This window comes from Mustela putorius, unplaced genomic scaffold (genome assembly GCF_011764305.1).
Source record: "Mustela putorius furo isolate JIRA1106 unplaced genomic scaffold, ASM1176430v1.1 tig00003898_pilon_pilon_pilon, whole genome shotgun sequence".
Lineage (NCBI taxonomy): Eukaryota > Metazoa > Chordata > Mammalia > Carnivora > Mustelidae > Mustela > Mustela putorius.
Window position 1 is genome coordinate 28,829,068 of NW_025422047.1, and position 19,926 is coordinate 28,848,993.

Genomic DNA, 19,926 nt, shown 5'->3' on the forward strand with positions numbered 1-19,926 from the left:
CCTAATTGCCTGTTAAAAATATAAATTCCTAGACCCTACCCAGGCCTATTGAAACTCATTCTCCTGGGGATAGGACCGAGGACTATGCAGTTTAAACAAGCTATATAGGTAATTTTTTGGTATGCTATAATTTGCATCCATGTGCCAATGATACCCTACATGTTTCACTAAAATATCACCTAATATGTTTTAAATTGTCATAATAACATAATATATTCCCATTTGAGAAGGGTGTAATGTTTTGCAGTGGGTTCTAATGTGTAGTGCAGAGGAGTCCTGTGGTGAAAGGGAAGGGCATTGAGTTTAGGTTCCAATCCAGGTTCTACCACCTTGCTGTGTAGGTCTGGGCCAGTTACTTAACTCTCTGAGCCTCCAGTTTTTCTTCTTTAAATAAGAATAATGAAGCCCTTTCAGGATTGCTGAGAGATAATGGATATAAAATACTTGGTAGGCCCTGGGCCTAGTGTAGTAGAGGCATATACTTATTAATTACTGTCATTACCTAAGTTAATACAACTATGAATTTCCATGCCTCTTCCCTTACCTTGCAAAGTGGAAATACACTAAATTCTACACTGGTTCGCACCTATAGCTACCTCGTGTGGATTATTCCTGTCCTGTGCTCCTCCCTCTCTCCTCTGTGGCTTCCTGCCTACTTTTTGGATCTTTGACTGCTCGTTAATCACCTCCACCAGGAAGAAAGGTAAAATAAGAAATTGGACTCAAAGCATCCATTTTCTTCATATATCATTACTTTTAGTAAAAGTTTCAGTTTGTGGGAAAGAGACCGAATCACCAGCCAAAATAACATATTTTGGTTTTCGGAGAATTTAATTTACCTATTTTTTTAGATCGTTTCTGTTCCTGCTCTTATAATGGATAGCTTTACATGCTCTTGTTTGAAAAAATGACTTTAAGCGACACTGCATGATAAAAGGACATTTCTACATGAATCATCTTGATTTGGTTTTTTAGGGAAACTGAGAAGATTCGGTTCAACAAAAACTCATTAAGATCCTATGGAGAAGGAGGCAGAGTATGAAGTAGGTCAAATTCAGTCTTCCTGGTCATGCCCTTCAGGCATTGCTGACAGGAGTTTCTAGCTTGACAGAAGTAGACTGTGTGTCGATGAATTCCTCGTTTGCAGAGCTCCTCGGCACAGGCTCAGACCTAAGAGTAAAGTGCTTGGCAAGGCCTGTGGTCAGGAGTCTCGATTTTCACATAAAATGTTCTCAGTTTTTTAATTTGTTTCACGTTCTCCTCGTGAAAGGCTCCATATTGGTGCTTAGTGTTAGGTATCTTCTGGAACTGAAAGGAGAGCGACAGGTTCAGCCACAGGAACTGAGCTAGAGGTGGTCACCACCCAGAACATCACACAAAAGAGAGTGAAGCATTAGGGAGAATTTTTCTCAACCTTGCTGGTATGTAGTCAGACTCCAGCAGGAGAGTGAGGTGAGGGACAGTGTAGGGGGAGGGAGGAGTGTCAGCTGTGTGGAGGCCTGGTCTTCTTATCTCCTCATTTTTATTCTTCTTCTTTTTCTTTTTTAAAATATAGTATTTATTTATTTACTTATTTGAGAGAGACAGAGATAGCAAGAGAGAGCACAAGTGGGAAGGACGGGGAGAAGCAGACTCCCTGCCAAGCAGGGAGCTCCATGTAGGACTCGATCCCAGGAGCCTGGGATCATGACCCAAGCAGAAGGTAGACACTTACTTAACCCACTAGCCGCCCAGGCACCCTTGTCTCCCCATTCTTTACCCATTGCCAAGCTTGGGTTCTGACAGGATGTCTGATACTGAATCCTAGCTGACTGATGATCTGGTTGAGATGCATGGCCTAATGGAACCACTACAGTGGAATCTTCTGGAGGGCAGGTATTTTTGTCTGCTTTATTCATTGCTCTCATCCCAGGTTTGGCATAGAGTAGGCACTCAGTATATATTTGCTGAATAAATGGATGAATTAATTATGAGAGTTAATAAATGTTTGTTGAGAGCACCTGGGTGGCTCTGTGGGTTAAGCCTCTGCCTTCAGCTCAGGTCATGATCCTGGGGTCCTGGGATCAAGCCCCACATTGGACTCTCTGCTCAGTAGGGAGCCTGCTTCCTCCTCTCTCTCTGCCTGCTGCTCTGCCTACTTGTGATCTCTCTCTCTCTCTCTGTCAAATAAATAAATACAATCTTAAAAAAAAATGTTTGTTGAAGAAAAGAAAGAAGAGGGGGGAAATGGGAGAGGGAAATGATGTGAGGGTGATGTGTTGGTCGAGTCAATCTGATTATCTAAGACTGCCTCTTCCAGACAAAAGAAGATACTTCTTTGGTCAAAGGCATATGATATTCTGCTACTGGGAGACCCTCCAAATAGTTTTAGGGTCTACCCCTGATAGTACTAAGGCTGGTGATTGGTTGGATTGGGAAAACAACAAAAGTGATGATGGATAACAACAGCAGCAGCAACTAACATTTATATAGCACTTACACCATGTGGATAATCTTTTCCAATCTGTTTGTAAAACTTGATGAATGATAATAGAAGTCTAATGGCACTTTGCCACAGCGGTGTGAATATTATATATCACATTCTGATATTATATGGTAGCAAGGCCATTTAGTCATTGGAATGTGATGTTACAAACAGGGCCTAAGGGCAACAGGCAAGTCTGGTTTTTCTAAAAGATATTTGGTGTGTGTGTGTATACATCTAAATGCCTAAAGCCTCCTCAAAATCATTTTAGTAATAGCCTCAATTCTGGAAGGTGGGTTGCTAGGTAAAGCTAAGTGTCATTTTTACCTTAATACCACATTCTTTTATTCAGATCATAGTTTTCTGGGAAGTTTCCAAAACCACAAATGCAAATGACACATGCATCTCTAGAAAATTCCCTTTTAGGAGAATGGCAGTAAGCCAACAAAGGTGAAGTATAGAGCATATTTTCAAAAAGAGCCCCAACTAGGCCTGTATTTTATAGATCTGCTATGGGACCCTTATTTTGTTCTCTCTGCTGCTTTAACACTTTGGCTCTTGAAGGCACTCTATTTAAATTCAGTGAAGGCAAACTGGAATGAATGGAACCATTAAATAAATTGTAGTGTCCTTGAGTGTGTCCTCTGTGAAGGGCCATGGGTTTGGGAGGAAGACAAACCTGATTGGTGTGAATTCCAGCTCTGCCAGTGATCATCTGTATGACCTTTGGTAACTTTCTTAGCAACTAGAATTCCCCACAAAATAAAGAAATAACTTCTGAGTGTTGTTATTAGGATGAAGTGGTTAATGGACATAAAAATGTGTAGCACAATAACATGGCATTGATAAGGTGTGTGCGTAATTACTTCTCTTATTCCTTGGTCTCAATAACCCCGGTAGCACCCTGCACAGTATAGACTGCTGGAATACCTGCACAGCCCAGAACTAGAGAGAATTAAGGAAAAAACTCAGTTGTTCTTCCATCTTTCTTCTTTACTTTCACACAAAAACACTTCGCTTCGATACTCTGGTCAACAAATGTTTGGTTTTTTTCCCCTACAACAAGCAATTCTCTGTGACATCAGCTGGGTGTCCTACAATTTAACTCAATTCTAACACAATCTCCTTGGAGACAGTATCCAGATCCCACAGTTCAAGGGATCATTCCCACAAGATAGCTCCCATCGCACATCAGACACCAGTCTCAAGTAATAGGTCCCCAGGTTACCCAAAATTTCTGTCTGACTTGGTTTCAAGTTGGAGCGTCCCACCCATTTGCTAGAGCAGCTCACAGAACTCAGGAAAACTCTTATATTTACCATTTTATTAAAGGATAGGCTAAAGGATATGGATAAATGGGGCAGTTGGGTGGCAGTGGATTAGGTGCCCAACTCTTAGATTTGGGTCAGGTCATGGTCTTGGTGTCTAGCCCTCAGCTCAGAGTCTGCTTGGGATTCTCTCCCTTTCCATTTGTCCCTCCCCCAGCTTGCTCCTGTGTGTGTGCACACATGCGCACACACACACTCTCTCTAATAAAATAGATAAATAAAATCTTCTTCTTCTTTTTTATAAAAAGGATACAGATGAACAGTCAGCTGAAGAGATACTTAGGGTGAAGTCTGGGAGGATCCCAAGTACAAGAGTTTCTGTCACTGTGAACATGAGGCACATCACCCTCCTGATGTGGTTATGTTCACCATCCTGGAAGCAATCTGAACCCCATACTATTGGGATTGTATGGACACTTCCTCATACAGGCATGATCAAATATTAACTCCATTTCCCACCTCTCTCCCCTCTCTGGAGAAGTGGGGGTGGGGAGGACTGAAACTTCCAAAATTTTTTAAAAATTTATTTTATTTTTATTTTTATTATTTTTTAAAAGATTTTATTTGTTTATTTAACAGAGAGACAGTGAGAGAAAAAACACAAGCAAGGGGAGTAGGAGAGGGAGAAGCAGGCTTCCCGCTGAGCAGGGAGCCCAGTGCGGGACTAGATCCCAGGACCCTGAGATTATGACCTGAACCGAAGGCAGACGCTTAATGACTGAGCTACCCAGGCAGCCCCAAGAATTTTTTAAAAACATTTTAAAAAATCTGAAGCACCTTGGTGGTTCAGTGGGCTAAGCCTCTGCCTTCGGAGGCCCGCCCACCTCTCTGTCTGCCTCTCTGCCTACTTGTGATTTCTGTCTCTCAAATAAATAAAAATTAAAAAAAAAACTTAAAAATTTTTTTAAAAATTTATTTAATAGAGAGACAGAAAGAGAGAGAGCGTACATACGGGGTGGTGTAGGGGTGTTAGGCAGAGGGAGAGGGAGAAGCAGGCTCTCTATGGAGCAGGGAGCCTGATGCGGGACTCAATCCCAGGATCTTGGAATCACGACCTGAGCCGAAGGCAGATGATTAATGACTACTGAGCCATCCAGGTATCCCAAATTCCAACCTTCTCATCCTGGTTTAGTCTTTCTGGTGATGAGCCCCTAACCAGGAGCCATCTAGGAGCCCTTTCAGAGTTACTTCATTAGAACAAAAGATGCTCTCAATGCTCCTGTCACCTAGGAATTTACAAAGGTCTTAGGAGCCCTATATCAGGGCCTGAGGACATAGAGCAAATACATATTTCTTATTATAAATCACTTATGAGCCTCAGGGAAGCCCATTCCCTCTCCCATACACTGTTGCAGTTATAAGTAGACATGGTAATCTAGCCCACTCTGTGACACAAGCATTATCTTAAACAAACACACACACACACACACACACACACACACAAATTTTTATTTTACTCCCTTCTTAGCTTTCTGCTGCCTGCAGAATAAAGCCCAAGCTCCTGTTCAAGCATGTGAACTTCCTCTCTAGCTCTAGGTCTGTTGACTCACTTCTTGCTGATCCTCATCTGTTTCTTCAACCTTGCCATGCCCTTTTACACCTCCGTGCCTTTGCATATTTTGGGATTTTGGGTTTCGTGTTTTGTTTTCCAGCCTAGAATGCCCTTCTAGAATGCGTTCTTCTCCACCCAGGGAATATCCAGTATTCCTTCTTTCAAGGTAAAGTTCACATGATATCTCCTCTATAAATAATCTCTGGACTGCCTGAAGCCAAGTCAGTCACTTCCCTTTATGCCTTTCTGGCTCCCACAGCTCTTTGTTTATATCTCTGTTATAACAATATTATATAGTAATTAAAATTCAAACACACCTAGCAATGCCACTTTCTGTTTTGTGAGCCTAGGCAAGTACTTAACATCTATTAGCCTTGTTGTCTTCATTTGCAAAACAGAGACAGTATTTGTGCCTGACAGTTATTTCTGATATTAAATGAGATAGTCTATGTAAAGCACAGAATACAGTGCCTGGAACATGGTCTTTTTCTTTGTTAGACTGTGAACCCTTTCATTTTTATATTCCCACCACCTAGAACAAAACCTGAAATATAGTAGGTATTTAATGGATGTTTGTTAGAAGAAAAGAAGGAGGCAAGCAAGCTACCATTCTTCCATTAACAAAGAAAAAAATGTTAAACTGTATTTCTGAAGAAGGCTCATTAACTGTTTTTTCTTCCATACTTTAGTTAATATTCTTGTATCTTCGGTTTCACCAGCTATAAAATGCAGGCCTCTCCCCTCCCAAAAAAGTTTACTAGGTATAATACATAAAAATGACACAGCCTTAAGTCCTCTAGATATTTCTTAGCTACAGAAACTGAGCCAATGCTGTCCCCAAAAAGGGAAGAAAAATTATCTCCTATTTTAGGAATATATATAAACAGTGAAATTAAAGAAACATGGTAAAATGGAGATAAGCCATTCAGTAGTTCAAGAATTTTCCATTTTTGTGTATAGTGTTAACACTTTTTTTTCCAGGAAAATTCATTTGTCCATTTATCAATTCTTTTCTAATTAATTGTTAATCATATAATACTATTGTCATTTACTTAAAACTCAAGACCCAATTATTAAAAATGAATACTGAGTTTTACTGTAATGATCTACTTCAGCCCATTTCTTTCTGTTCATTTAAAAGTTGAGCATTGGCAGTGGGTAGCAAGATTTTTGAGTTCTGGCGCAGGAGCAGGTATTGACAAATCAATGACTCCAGCCAAGTTTATAATTTGCCATCTTCATAGCATTGCTGATTATTTCTCAGATGCTTTGAAAATTTTTAACACTATTTTTTCTGCAATTTGAGTTCCTCATTTGCAAAAAGGAAGGTATAAATACTTGTGTGAAAGTATGAAGATTAAATTTAAAGGTTAAATGAAAAATGTATATAAAACATCTAATATCGTGCTTTGCCTGTAGTAGACACCCAGTAAGTGTTATGTTCTTTCTCATTAGGATTTTGTTTACAACACCATGTTTTTGTTCAGATTAACCTGTTTGCATATGGATCTACCTTACTCTACTATAGACCCACCCAAGGCAGAAATTATGTCCTACTTCTCTTTGGATCCTTAACAGCAGCACACTGACCCATTACAGGAGTTTAATACATAATGATGGAAGGCAGGAAGTAAGGATGGGAGGAAGAAAAGCAAGAAGAAAGGGAAGAGGAAGCAACTAAATGCCATGAGTACCATGGGACAAAAGTCACTGTATAGTTATTCAAGTTATTGTGTTTTAAGTATTTATGTTTTATTATATTAATTCTAATAATTCTAAAACATTAACATTATAAAAAATATAGTTGAATTCTCTTTTATACTTTTGAAACAAAAAGTTTTATGCCATTTCATATGAACAAACATTACTGAATGAAAATTGCTTGTCAAAAATGTGACAAATGTGAGATAGGGCTGTGATTTTGAGAGCATGTGTCATTTATGCCAGCAAAATGAGGAGTGTCACCACGTTTCAGGGCTCCTACATGGTGCTTAAAAAACCCTGTAGTCTGCAATCTACTCATTCTGTGACCTAGTCAAGGTGATTTATCACAGGTAAAAACCATACGTTTCATGGCTTTTTAGTGACATGCTTGACACATATTATAAAATGATATAATCTATATGGTATAAAGTCATAGTGCATACCAATCAGAGATGTTATGCTTTGTTGTTACTAATTCACTGTTTGAAAATAGCTTATCTGAGGGTGTCTGGGTGGCTCAGTTGGTTAAGCAGCTGCCTTCAGCTCAGGTCATGATCCTAGAGTCCTGGGATCAACTCCCACATTGGGTTCCCTGCTCGACGGGGAGTCTGATTCTCCCTCTGACCTCTCTCTTCTCATGCTCTCTCTCTCTCTCAAAATAAATAAATAAAATCTTAAAAAAAAAAAAAAAAACCTTATCTGAGATCAAGAAAAGAAATAAGAACCCGCTACTAGGATAATTTTCAGTCTGCTCAAATAGGCTCCCAGTACCCTTTCTCTGATGTGTACTGGGACTCTTAACTTTCTTCACTTTAGGCTTTTTGTTGCATTGCTGTTCTTTTCCCTTAGTCAACAGTTAGTGAATGCTGCTTTCTTTTTAATCTTTAAAAAAGTTTTAATCATTCCAGTGTCAACAACAGAAAAGCGTTAAGAAATAACAAATGCCTCTTTGCCATCTTCTGCCTCCTTTCCACTCATTCTATCCACTTTCCCCACAGGTGGGCATCCTTCCCAACCTTTCCTACATATCAAATATATAGATATAGGTACCTGTACCTGCATATGCATTGTTGCATATGAATGGGATCCAGCTATACAGATGCATTATCAAGCAACATGTTTTTTTTACTTAATTTGTCTTGGAGATCTTTTCATGTTAGTACACATAAATAGATCTCATTCTTTCTAATGGTTGCATGATATTTCATACCATTGTTCTAACATAATTGATTTTTCCATTCCTCTTTTTAATCAGAATAAGTTTCTTTTCCATTTTTCATAATATAAATAATACAGCCATGGACATTCTTATCTTTACCTCTCCATAGGCCAGAGTCCTAAAAATAGAATTGCCCTGTTAAAGAGCACATCTCTTTTTGGAGTGCCACTGAAAGAAGGTTATTGCAACATTTAGTAAACACTTTTTTTTTGTTATTCTTCTCCATTTTGCAGGAGGTTGAAATTCCACCCTGTAACTGATCCTTCAAATATATTGAGATATCAATATAAAGAAGATTTAGTTTCTTAAACAGGAGGGGGAAAGGAAAGATTATGTCACTAATGTTAGTTTAATCAAGAAGTGTTAATGATGTGATATTTGGGTTTTCACCATAACAAGATTCATTTTTGAGTTCAGCTTAAGTTGTTTTTTTTTTTTTAAGAGTTTATTTATTTATTTGAGACAGAGTGAGAGAGGTAATGCACAATCAGGGGGCAGGGAGCTAGGGAGAGGGAGAAGTGGGCGCCCCACGAAGCAGGGAGTCCAATATAGTCTTCAATCCCAGAATCCTGAGATCATGTGGAGAAGGCGGATGCTTAACTGACTGAGCCACCCAGACACCCCTCAACTTGAGTTTTACATTGATTTTATCTTGTGCCACATCTGGGATTTTAAATGGGTATTTAAATGGGTAGTCATGTAAAAAAAAAAATTATCCCACATCATAGATTTGAGGAGTGAGGCAGGTAAATATGGGATGAAGTGCTTCTGAACATATTAGACAATTGCAATCCAGTTCTACTCAACCCCTACAAAATGATTTCTGTTAAATTTAATGTACATTTTCTGTTTTGGTTTATTTCTGTTTTTGTAATCACATAAATATTTCTATTATTTCCTTTAAATTAAAGAAAGGGAAGCACCTAAGAATTCTGACCTTTTAAGTGTTAAAAATGAGGAATGTAGGCTACAATTATGTGGGTCATGCTTTGAGCTAACTTCTAAAAAGGTAATGGAGATTTCCAAGAATGGGGATATATCACAGCCTCTCAAACAGAAGGTTATGAATAATGTTCAAAGAGGTTTGAGGAGCTAGGGCCACACTGGGTGATGTTTTTGTGGGTTATTTGATAATGTCTTTTGGACTCCCTCCTTTATTCTCCCAGTTCCCTTCGATACCTATCCTGACTGCTATAGTCACAAATGAACATTGACCTTTCTTACCACTTTACTGTTAAGTTTGTGTTGCAGCTTCAAAAATCAGATAATTTTAAGTGGAAAAGGAGTCCTTGGCCATTGATTCCTTTCTCTTGCCCTGAAGTGATAAAATTCTGAGCTGTAATCTAATGTAAACACACATCATCTGTCTTTCAAAAAAAGATTCCTATTGAGTTTCTTTCACCTTTTTTTGTACTTAAGAAAAGATGGTTGATGAGAATGGAATGATCAAATCCAACTCCCCTCTCTATGTCCTGTGCACATGTGCCTATTCCTTGGTCCTTTCTGACTCCATCCACCCCTACAGCTCCTTCTCCTCTTTCCAGCTCTGGTTGAAAGCCTTCTTGCTACATTCTCACTCACAGGGGAGAACCTTATTCTATCATGTTTATCACTATAATTTGAGAGGGTTCTCCTGTTTGTCTTTCCTATTAAACAGTGAGGATAGGGGATCTATTTTTTGTCTCTAGTACCAAACACAATATCCAGCACTGAATAATGATTAAATGAATGAATGAATGAATGAGCAAATGACTGACTAAACCAATTGGGAAAATAGTCCCAATTTATTTCATAAATATATTTCAATATAGAAGAAGAAAACTGGGTTTTCTCCTCTCAAGTTTCTGAGTCCAGGTTAAAGCAATATTATCTTACTTAGAATCCTTAAAGTCTTTGTGGAGGGGTGATAACCACTTACTTTGGAAAATGACTACTACATGATTTGGTGTTTGTTAATGTGTCAAAAGCCATCATGACGGCATTTGTCCATCCATCATTTGGTAATTTTCTGGATTCTTACGTAATCAATGGAAGTGGTTCCAGAGGTTTGTTGTAGAGACCTCTGATCATTTGGACTGGGCCAAACTAATTAATAAAAATTTTAATTCTCTGGGTGCCTGGGTGGCTCAGTGGGTTAAGCCGCTGCCTTCGGCTCAGGTCATGATCTCAGGGTCCTGGGATCGAGTCCCGCATCGGGCTCTCTGCTCAGCAGGGAGCCTGCTTCCCTATTTCTCTCTCTCTCTGGCTGCCTCTCCATCTACTTGTGATTTCTCTCTGTCAAATTAATAAATAAAATCATTAAAAAAAAAAGTCAAATCTTAAAAAAAAAAATTTAATTCTCAGGGGCATTTGTACCAAGAAATATTCCAAAATTTTTGTGATTGTGTTTAGATTTCATTGCCTTTTTTTTTTTTTTAATTTGTAAGTTGAGGGCAAGAATGATAAGACTTGTATCAAAACAAAATATATTGTGAAAACTGCTAAACAGTGGCATTTGGGAAACATGGTGTGTGCTTTTGTAAAAGTGATTAAATGGAAACAGGATTAGCAAAAATTTAGGGTTCAAGATTAGCATAGAAATTAATTTCTGAACAAGCAGGTTGTCTTGTTTCATTTAATTGCTTCCTGTGTGATTATGTAAAGCTGAAATTAATTTCTGAACTTTTTTTAAGGCTTGCAACTATAGTTGTGTCTTTCAACTTCTTGTTTGTGTCTAGATTCCCATTTTGTCTCCTCCCGTCATGCAGGGGCCAACCAAGAGCCTATATTTTAAAACCCTGGGACGCCTGTGTGGCTCAGTTGGTTGAGCAGCTGCCTTTGGCTCAGGTCATGATCCCAGCGTCCTAGGATCGAGTCCCACATCAGGCTCCTTGCTCCGCAGGGAGCCTGCTTCTCCCTCTGACTCCGCCTGCCACTCTGCCTGTGCTCGCTCTCTCTCTCTGACAAATAAATAAATAAAATCTTTAAAAAAAAAATAAAATAAAACCCTTGTGAATTTCTTTCTTTCTTTTTTTTTTTTTTAAGATTATATTTATTTAGAGAGAGATAGTGAGTGAGAGCATGAGCAGAGGAAGAAGTAGACTCCCCACTGAGCAGGGAGGACTACGCAGGACCTGGGATCACGACTTGAGTGACCTGAGTGGAAGGCAGCCGCTTGACCAACTGAGCCATCCGAGTGCCCCCACCCTCATGAGTTTGAGTTTCTGAGCAGTTGTTTCTGCCCCTATTTATCTCATGCAGCACTTTCTAGACTGTATCTGAACTATTCCTTAATCAGTATATTTTTGAGGAAGATCTTTACCCTGCTGAGCAATCCTGGGAAAGTTTTATGAAGTTTTTATGAAGTTTTATGAAGAAACTGCTCATCAGCACATCATCTTGGTGTGACTTCTCAGATTCTTACTCAGCAGAAGTTTTTACACCTGGGTGGAATGTAAACCTACTAAACCATTGTTAGACTGGGACTGGTTTGTTCTGGCAGAGTTCTCTTGTTCCAAATTGAAAGCTACTCTTCTTCCAAGTCCATTAGGTGCTCATTGCCCTTAAAACACTGGCTACCCAAAGTTTCTTGAAGGAGCAATCTTTTTATTTCTAGACTTCCAAGATTCGAAAACAAAATGTTTTCCTGTAGTTCAGCTTTAAAATGATGGTGCAATTACAAATAGAAGCTATTCCTGTGGCTACCTAAAATATCTACTGAGAGTTCAAAGTGATCAAGAAGAGGAAGAGATATGTGCATGGCATTTATATGTGCATGCTTGTGTGTATGGTTATATTCGTTTGTATATAAACTCACTTCAGGAAAAATATAGAAGGGTAAAATAAATGATAAAAATAACACTAGAATCATATTACTGAAGAAAAGTAAACATATCGAGTAGGTATATAAACATTAAAATATGACTTAAGAAAAATGTATAAATATAAAGGGGGGAATGCCTGGTTGTCTCAGTCAGTTAAGCGTCTGCCTTTGGCTTGTGTCATGATCCCAGCGTCCTGGGATGGAGTCCCACATGGGGCTCCCTGCTCCACAGGGAGTCTATTTCACCCTATACCTGACACTCCCCTGCTTGTGCTTGCACATGTGTGTGTTCTCTCTCTCTCTGGCAAATAAATAAATTAGATCTGTAAAAAATATATACATAAAATGTGACTTGATATTTTAAAATTTAAAAGTATATTTTAATTAATTTTATTGAAATTTACTAAGGACAACACCTGATAGAATTTCACTAACTCATTCATTCTCAAAATTTTCCTAAAAATGCTATTTACAGAAGAAATAATATTTCTATTAATTATTTTAAGGTAGAGTTTAGTTTCAACATTTAAGAAACACACAAACCCAGATATAGTAGCATTATAATCTTTTAATCAATTCCAATCAAATAGCATAAACTAGAAAAATACTGAGTTAATAGTCATCAGTAATTAGGACAGTGATAATTTTGGAGAAGAAAATCACCTACAGTGATTATTTCAATAACTTACTCATTACTGTGAAGAGAGCATAAACAGCTTATTTTAGTGTTCTTTGCAGAAATAATCTCCTAATGACTGCTCCATTCTAAACTATGTCATTGACTTACTATGTGATTCTTTGGACAGACTTCATTGTTCCCATCTATGATATAGGGATAAACATGTTGAAACCTAGTTTTGGAGATCTATGACTAAATGAAATATGAAAAGTAAAACCATATTTAAGAATAGGCAAGCTGGATATTTAAAATGGGTTCACTAAACATAAACACATAGGAATATTGATAAATTTTTTGTAAGAACAACTTCCCTAGCACGAAAAGCATATTAATAGTGCCACACATTGACATTTACATCTACTTGTGACATTTAAATCCAGTTGTATATGGTTGCTAAATAAAAGACCTGATATAATCAAAGAAGTTTTAAAGCTCAAAGGATTCTTAAAGAAAGCTAGTTTAACCTCCTTATTTTTTTCTTTTAGAGATTTTATTTATTTATTTGACAGAGATTATAAGTAGGCAGAGAGGCAGGCAGAGAGAGAGGAGGAAGCAGGCTCCCTGCTGAGCAGAGAGCCCAATGGGGGGCTCAATCCCAGGACCCTGAGATCATGACCTGAGCCAAAGGCAGAGGCTTTAACCCACTGAGCCATCCAGGTGCCCCTTAACCTCCTTATTTTATGAATAAGAAAATTAAGGTTCAGAAAAGAGAAGACTTTTACTCATGTGTTTAAGGAGTTACTACAAATCCAGATCTCCTTGCTAGGGTTGGGTAGTTATTTCTCTTAGAGGCCTGAATTTGTTGGGACTGTGAATATGTATGCCAAACGTTGTCTGGAAACTTAACGCATAGTGTCCCATAGGTACAATTTTTCCAAATGTATATATGCCACTGGGATTAAAAAAATACATCCATTTAAAAAAATGCTAAAAAAAATTGATGGTAGGTTTTTGTTTTTTGGGGTTTTTTTTGTTTGTTTGTTTGTATTTGGTTATCATTTTGTATTCATCTCATCAATAGATTATCAAAATACAAAATATCACACAGAAACCATGGAAAATTTTTGAAGTGTATATGATGTTTGAGAACCATGACACAATATCTCTTTTCCTCTCTGTTCATTACAACTTGTAATGATTCAAAATGTCACAAAAATTAGAAAAGGGTAATGATTTCTTTATTTGTTACTATTATTATTATTAATATGAACTGAGGGAACAGAGGGCCAGTAGTACTGATGAAAAGATGAGTGAGACTAACGAAACAATAGAAGACAGTAGTAACTCTGACACTGGTAGGTACTCCATGCCCCTGGAGCATTGGTCACCATGCGCTCGTGTCAAGTGAAGGTGATCTCCTTGTTTTACACACATGTTAAGATACATGGAACATTTTATTTTAATGGCATTTTTCACTTGAGAAAAGAGGATCATAGGAATATCTACCTAGTCCTTTATCCTAACTTACCAGTGGCACCCCTGACTCTCTCTGTTGTTTTGTTTTTAAAGATTTGTTTATTTATTTGAGAGAGAGTGAGAGAGAGAGAGCTTGCACAAGTGGGGGCAGGAAGAGGGAGAGAGAAGCCCAAGCAGACTCCCTGGGGATTGGGGAGCCCAGTCCAGGGCTTGATCCCATGACCCATGAAATCATGATTTGAGTAGAAACCAAGAGTCAGATGTTCAACCAGCTGAGCCCCCCAGATGCCCCTACTCTCTCTGGTTTTTCAACATCTCTAGAGAAAATTACAAAATCCTATTTTTACAATCAGCACTGTCAGGTCTTCCTTCTTTTTAACCTTATTGCCATGTAAGCTCATTTCCTTTTGTTCATTCTTCACTGCATGCTTTATATGCTTCAAAGTAGTTTTCCTTTTCTGAAGCAAAAAAAAATCCAAGTTACTTCAACTCTTATGGAGCCTATTTCCCCCAAAGGAGCACCCTCTAAAGTATCTGTATTAAATTGTGCTGTGCGAGTAGGCTGTGAGCAGCACATCCCTAGAACGAAACACTCTGCCATGAGTCTGCACAAAGGCAGGGTTTGAGAAAATATGCCAAGCCTTTCCCAGATGAAATGAGGACCCGGAACACACAGCCCTTATTACAATTCAGCAAACCAACTGCTCATTCACTGAACGTTCTCAGAGTCTCCTCTACTATTATAGTCTGTGGGTTCCATGCTCGCCTTGATGTATGCGGCTTCATCCCCATTAACTTTAATGAGTTTTACTCGCACATCAAAAGAGACTGACCCACGTATGTGGGGAGCTGCCTTCCGCTTTATTTCTCAGGAAGCAAGATGCCACAGGGGTAATCTTACATGGGATAATAGCCAAGGTCTTCCTTAAGTCCTTCTCCCCATAGCAGATTTTTTCCTCTTTCTCTTTGCATTTGAAGTGCTTGCAGTCCAACTAAACTTTTGCATTTGAAAGAAAAACTAAGATTTTTTTAGGCTAAAAATTTGGCAACCCAGAAAACCTAGTTTTTATTTAAATGATTTGAGAAATAGCACACATTGTTAAAGAATTGTGCCTGTTATTGTATTGAATCAACTAATACATGTACAAAAGGACATTTTTAACTCTTGGATTTTCTAGATTTGTTTAAAAGGGTTGGTGTTTTAAGTGTGTAGCTATATTACAATTATTTTTCTATACTACTATTTCTACTGGTCCTGCTGTTGCTACTATTAATATACTACCAAAAGTACTTGCTGAGTAAGAATTCTGCTTTGCTTGTCTTAAAACACCTCCTTTTCTCACTTTTTTGGGAATGTCCTGCTAAAAGTTTAGTTACATTGAAGGAAATGGAAACCGTATATGAAGGAGGGATGGTTTTTAAGAAATGGAATTTGTGGAATGCCCTTATTTTGGATGACTTGCAGACTTCCAAATTCCACAGAAACCCAAATAAAAACAGTTATATGCCAGTTAAAACAAGACTTCACTCAGTCTTGGAGCAGCCTGTATGTCATTTGGTGGTATGGCACTAACCTAAAGACTGCAAAAAACAAAGCCACAAGACTACAAAATTGACAACAGAAGAGAAAAATGAGTTGATTCAAAGTGCCTTTAACATTCAGAATGTAAGTCTGAAAATATCCTAATCATGAAAGTAATTTGAGAAAGTTAGTTGGTTAATTTGATTAAGAAGAAATTATTGCCCATTCAAATTTGTCCTTCTTCAGCAGTTTATCTCTATATTTATATACCCACAAACCAACTTACCTACCTACCCAGCTATCTATGCTTGTCATGTTTAAAATGAGAAATTGCACATGACAAATCTATTATAGCATAATTGAGATTGAAAGACTTATTTGCTCTTTGTTAAAAGATGCAAACTATGAGCCTACTTCTAAGACATGATACAATCCTGACATGAAAATGAGCTCATTGCAAATAGGAACCATGTCTTTCATGTTTATATTTCTAATTTGAACAATCTTTGGCACATAGTGGGTACAAATCGATGATAGTTAAATGTGAGGATATATCAAAGTAGTATTTCAAAGAGATAGCCTCCCTAAGTTTCAGAACTCCCATACATTGTATCCTTCCAGTCAGTGTAATTTTAAGAAATGTTGTGAATGAGAAGGTATAATTAGTATGTGCAGCATTAAACAAAAAATCCTCTATTTCAAATTCTAAGAAAGTATGTAGATATATGAGAAAGTTTATATAAGGAAGTATCTAGGATGAACATATAAGAAAGTATATATGATGAAAATATTTCTCAGAAAATTACCCAGAGGTAGCAACTATTAATATTTTATGTATTTTTATCCAGGCTTAATACTTAATACTTAAATATATTCATATGTTCTTTTATATTTGAACAAATTTGGGATAATATTGAATCTCCAGAATGTATCTAACTCCAGATATATTTCATATACAAAATGTAGGAAATAAACTAAAAATACCCTATAGCCAGTATTATATTATACTTAATATAATATTACTTTGAAACGATAAGAGTTCTCAACAAGATTAAACTAAAAGCTAAAACCAAATAAGATTTGGGGCCAATGAGACTCAGGAGGTTCCTGGATCTCTAGATTGTCAGCATTCCTAAAATGTTTCTTATTCATATGAAGACACTTCTATTTTTAAAGGAGGACATTCTATCTCAGTAACTTAGGGTATTTATTCTCTATGATTTAGGAGAGTTTGATAGGCAAGTCTTCCCTTTATGCTGCAGGTGTATATAGTAGCATTTGATCTAAAAATATCCTTGCAAATACTTATTATTGGGATGATTTAGCTAAAAATACTTACCCGAATGGTAGGTTGTGGCAGCCGATTTCGGGCGACTTAACTGATGAGACGATTGGGGAAAGTGAAGAGTTTTACCCTAAGGTAAATTCAAAGAATTGTCAGCAGCCTGTTTCAATACAAGGTGAACATACAGAACACTGTCATAGCCAGGGTTCTTTTATTAGAATTAGGATGACACTTGGGATGCGTACCACAGTAACATGAACCCGCAGGCCACACCGTGGATGTACACACAGTAAATCAGAAGGCAGGATTGGAGCTGCAGTAGCCTCTTTTCTTTCTAATCCCTGAATCACTGTGGCACATGATTTCTTTGGTTGCCTTGCCCTGCAAAATATTAAAAGGCTTGGCAGTATTTTGAGGTATCAAATGAAAAGATCACTTTGAAGTGCTCTAAAATTATAGTCCTTTGGTTTAAAAGAGTTAACTCACTTTCAAAAATACTTATAACTGAAAATGAATCAGTCGCCAAGGAGGAAAAGATTTGTTGTAGTTACTCACTTTTGATTGAAGTGACTCAAAAGTCCTGCTCAAGGCTCATGTTATTGAAATCCTAATTGTTGTGGATCAGGAAGCTCACTGTTGAATAATTCTTTACCCAGTTTTTCTGATAGAATGAATATACTGCTTCTAACAACAAAATCAAATAAAATAATGGCATGAAGCTATCCTGTTTGAGTAAGGAGGAACTAGGAAATAAAACCTAAAAAACAATGCATTGCCAAATAAATAAACTGGCTGTAAGAATGTCCTAGAAGAGAAAAAGTACTTTACTTAACGACATCTTATCTTTTCCAATTTTTTGCAAGTTGGGAAAAAGAAATATTGCGATCATGCAAGGAAGTGATTCTTGAGAAGTATTGGGAAATATTAAAATCAAGTCATCATTGCCTTAAGAAAAAATCTTTAAGATTGTTTGTGGAAAATCCAATCCAAGTATTTAAGATCCGGTGAGGCTCAACTCAATTATAAGGCCAAGAGCCCAATTAAAAAATGGGCAAGAGCTAAATAAATATCTTATCAAAGAAGAGATACTGAAGCACGTAGGAGATGCTCAACATCATTTGTCATCAGAGAAATGTGAATTCAAACTGTAATAAGACATTACTTCATATCCACTAAAATGGCTATAATAAAAAAGACAACAAAAAATATTGTCCAGGTTGTAGAGGAACTAGAACCCTCATACATTGCTGACAGGACCGTAAACTGCTACAGCCACTTTGGAAAATGTTTGACATTGGCTTATAACATTAAATATACATTTACCATATGACCCATTAATTTTACCCAAAGGTATCTAAGAGAAATGGAAACATATATCCACAAAAATATTTTTATGGTCAAAGAAGCATTATCCACGACAGCCAAAAAAGTGTAAACAATCTAAATGTTCACTAACTGATGAATGGACAAATGTGGTATATCCATATTATTGAATACTAGTCAGCAATGAAAAAAGAAGGAATTATTGATGCATGCTAAAATATCAATGGACCTCAAAAATGGAATAGCAAATAAAAGAAGCCAGATGCACAAGACCACATATTGTGTGATTCCATTTATATTAAATGTCCAGAATAGGCAAATCCTGAGAGAAAGAGGGGCTGAAGATGGAAATAGGATTGACTACATGGACACAAGGGAGAAAAGACAGAGATTGTGGGGACCCAGTACTGGCTACTTGGATGCTCTGGATTATACTGCTTGTGGAGGATGCAAAGTGATGAATACATTGTGGGAGTATAAAGAACTGTGGTATTAGAAACCACAGAGTGACCTTTTGGCAGAGAAGGTTAAGAGCAGTTGACCTTATAATGAGGATGGGGCAGGGTTGCTCTGGGAAATCCAGAGGTTCAAAGCAAATGAAATAGATTTTAGGAAGGAGTTTTAGAGGAATATAAATTAATTCAGTTTCATCAGGATGAAGTTTGTTTTGTTTTTTCTCTTGTAGGGAGAAACAAAGTAAGGGCACTAGATAGAACTGATAGGGAAGCTGAGAGTAATAGCTTTATCCTGGGTGTGGTGGCGGGTATGAGTGGGTGTTAAACTAAGTGTGAACCAGGAAAAAGTGAAGCCTGGTTCCTGGACTAACCCTGCAAAATAATTTCAAACTTAATAATGTCAGAGTGGCAAACAGACAATTTTGTGGATGCAGAAATTTCAGCTCAGGAAGCTTCAATGTCTTCTGAAGGTCATACCATAAGCAAATCTTGAGATACAAATTCAGGTTTCCTGACTCCCAGTTTGGTGGGCATTCTACTGCAGATGAATTTGTGCCTCAGCATTCCTTTGCACTGTAGTAAGACCATTTAGGGATCTTCTTTAAACTGGTAATTGATTGCACTGTGTTGAGGAGGATAGTGAACAGGAATGCTAGAAGAGAAATGCCCCAACTTAAAACAGTAACCCTCAGTTCCCTGGGGTGATGGAAGCCAACTGTAACCTAAGTATCAGCAAAGCCACATGGGAAACCTTCCAAATGGAACACATTTTATCATAATTCTTGTGGTCCAAAGGGAAACACCAGACTATGTGGAAATCAGCATTATCAGCATTAGAGATACTATCTATTGTCTATACCTGAAAGCTTTGGAATAGAGTTTTAGTGCAGAAACAGCTTAAAAATAGAATCTGTGCTACGAGATCACCAGGAATATAGACAGTATTATTGGCAGATTTACATAATTAAAAATAAAGTCATTAAGTAGAATAAAATGTATTTGATATGTTTTGGTCTCTAAGACCTTTAAAGAAAAGAAGGCATCATCAATGACAGGCTACAATCCAGTGGTGGCAATAATATGTTTACCTATACCATTTCATTCCATTACATCAGAGGTTGCTCAAATGGAACCAGTCAATGCCCAAGGTGGCCTGTAAAAGACCCAAGAGAGAATG

General features: G+C 37.6%; 1 long non-coding RNA gene across 1 annotated transcript; it reads right to left on the reverse strand.

Moving 5' to 3' along the window:
* Positions 1-13,697: 13,697 nt before the first annotated feature.
* LOC123388344 lies at positions 13,698-18,254 on the reverse strand. Its single transcript, XR_006602911.1, has 3 exons — positions 17,217-18,254; positions 17,026-17,101; positions 13,698-14,622 (listed from the first exon to the last, which is right to left on the reverse strand). It is a non-coding gene; the product is annotated as an uncharacterized LOC123388344 (long non-coding RNA).
* Positions 18,255-19,926: the final 1,672 nt, after the last annotated feature.